Here is a 3,100-nt window from a genome sequence, read left to right as displayed (position 1 = left end):
ACTAGGTCTTCGGACCCCGTCAACATGGACCTCGATCCAGATTCCCGTCATTCGACCTCCTCCCACATCGCAGATGAGGTGGAGGACATGGCGCACGAAAATATTGTCGTTTCGATGTCACAGGATTGCAGAAGTATTTTAAATTCACTTGACATTGGAGTCGATTATAAGTACAAAACAAGTGTACTATTTTCCTTAAGGACATATATACTTTTGACACCTTATAAGCATTACTCAGGAGTGCGGATAACCCTGAAATATAATTACATTATCCTATGATAATTCAGTTATGAATGGCAACGTATATGTTGCATATTTGCTCTTATGAATATCATTTCTTCTGTTGTAATTTTGATCTGACTATTCGTTTCTCAGATTTCATGAATCCATTGTCATTGCCGTTACTCCATTTCAATATTACAGCGGACAAGAAAATTTCTGTATTGACCGATTCGGGTTCGTTGAGGGCAGCAGACATTTTATGGCACTGGGCGCAGCCATTAGCTCAAATTGCGGTGTCTCAGCCGACCCCCCCCCCCCCCCCCTGCTCTCCCCCACCTCCCGGGCAACACGTTTATCGCGCACTTGTAACAAAGGTTCACGCACTAAGAAAGCATTCGCGCACTCAGTACGAGACGCCCATTGGCTAAAGCAACCATGCATCAGTTTTTCATTCTGCGCGCGTGCTAATGTAGGGAGAGGGGTGGGGAGTGGGAAGGGGTGGGGGTCGGCTGAGACACCGCGTAATGGCGCTGCCCATGCCAAAAATACACATAGCGCGCCACAGAATCGGTCAATAGGACTTGTTAAATTGTTTATAATATCGATGGAATGTCATATTTAAACCAGAACCTTCAAGTAACAGTGGTAAGCTATCGCTTCGCCATAACTTCCCATACCTGTTAGGGCCTATACCTGCATCATGTTGCTACTTTGGGAAAAGCTGATATATATAATATATATATATATATGTATAGAGAGAGAGAGAGAGAGAGAGAGAGAGAGAAAGAGAGAGATTTTATTGCCCATTCCGGGGTATGAGAGTACAACACATAAATACAAGATTGGTCATTACAATAACAAAGAATACATGTTTGTGATATATTACAATGATGTATATAAAATAGTCTATACCTACTTAACTTATATAGTGATATACAAATTGGCAAGCAAGGTTAACTAATCGTATGAACCATATGACCAATTAAACAATCGTAACATACAACTACTATAGATCGAGTATCACGGGATGCTTAATTTTTCTACAACAATATTTTCTTTCAAAATATGACATGATCAGCCTCACAAAAAATCTTTTAAGCTGTCCTAAATGCGAACATGAAAATAATCTGGACATGACATGTGTACTGAGCTAGGACGTTCAACCAAATAATGATTGCTTAAATATAAATGTCATTTCTTTTTCAAAGAAGGGGCATACGAAAACATAGTGAAATTCATCACATGTTTCATGTCTATCACAACAAGGGCATTGAACATTCCTTGAAAATCATCAAATGACTGTACAAATCTTCTGTTATTAACTGGCAACTGATTTGACTTACATCTAAAACTGCTCAATGAAATTCTATCCCTCTTACTCAACTGGACTAAGTACCTTTCAAAGAGACTATTCGTCTTAAAAATCCTATAATTTAAACATACTCTATTTGACCAAACATTTGCCAACGAATCCTGTTTAGACGTATCACTTAATCTCAGCTTCAAGGTGCTCAATATCCAGTTATTACTAAATCCTTCCCCTTTTCTTAGCCATACAACGCCAAGACTAGCATGGTTTAAAATTTCCTCATTATGAGATATCCACTTAAATACAAAGGTCGTGTCCTGTTGACTTATCAATCTTTGGAGTGTATAAAACCTGAATGAATATCTAGCAGAAGAACCCTTTACGATCCTCAGCCAGAAGCTAACCATACGATATTTAACAGTATTAGCCAGTTGTGTTCTCCCGGTTTCTGCATATACCATACAATCTGGTGTAAATTTATTTACACATAATGATTTCAAGAATTTCCTATGAAAAATTTCGATTTTACTCAAATCCTCGAAACCCCAAACTTCACACCCATAGAATAGTATTGGCAACACTAACTGATCAAACAATTCGCATTGAATATCCACAGGAAGCTTGAGTTTCTGAACCTTTAGTGACATAGAAAAAAGTGTTTTCCTTGCCTATACACCTGCTTAAAAATAGCCTTCTTAAAACATCCATTGTAATTAAATTGAATACCTGAATAAACAAAATCATCCACTACATCAAGTTTGTCTTCACCAAAACTGAACAATGGAAAGTTACGTACTTTGCCTCTTGAAAAAATTAGGACCTCAGTTTTTGTAGTATTGACACTTAACTTCCAATATGTACAATATCGATGGAATGCATTCAAAGCCAACTGAAGCTCTTCTGCACTGTCGGCTAAAATAAGAGTGTCATCTGCATACAACAGTGTATATAAATGTACAAACAGATCCTCATTGACTTCTTTGTCTAAAATATCAACACAAACTTTTTCAAACAAAAACTGTAGTCCCTTGAAACGACAACTCAAAAATGATTCAAAATCATTGAGATATATTGCAAAAAGCAAAGGCGATAAATTTTCACACTGCCTTACACCAACATTACACTGAAAAGCCTCAGAATGTTCACAATCTACTAATACACAAGATTTGGCTTGAGCATGCATATTCTTTATGATATAATATAATATAATATAATATAATATAATATAATATAATATAATATAATATAATATAATATAATATGATATAATACAATATAATAAATATGATATAATATAATATAATATAATATAATATAATATAATATAATATAATATATATATATATATATATATATATATATATATAATATATACATATATATTTATAAACACATATAAGAGAGAGAGAGATTGATATATATATCATAGTATATAGGCTAAAACATCAATTTCGATCTTCAATTCAAGATCGAAAGCTTGTTATGCTGATGACCTTCTTTGTGGCTTCCAGTGTTCAAGAATAATTTGGTGGCACTTGTCGGTTGTATCATGGTAGTACATTTGGTGTT

General features: G+C 35.1%; 1 pseudogene; it reads right to left on the bottom strand.

The window, feature by feature from the left end:
- Positions 1 to 1,228: 1,228 nt before the first annotated feature.
- LOC140245954 (uncharacterized) lies at positions 1,229 to 2,714 on the bottom strand (annotated as a pseudogene).
- Between the last annotated feature and the right edge of the window lie 386 nt (positions 2,715 to 3,100).

The sequence above is a fragment of the Diadema setosum genome, unplaced genomic scaffold (genome assembly GCF_964275005.1).
Source record: "Diadema setosum unplaced genomic scaffold, eeDiaSeto1 scaffold_86, whole genome shotgun sequence".
Lineage (NCBI taxonomy): Eukaryota > Metazoa > Echinodermata > Echinoidea > Diadematoida > Diadematidae > Diadema > Diadema setosum.
This window is presented reverse-complemented; position numbering and strand designations above follow the sequence as displayed.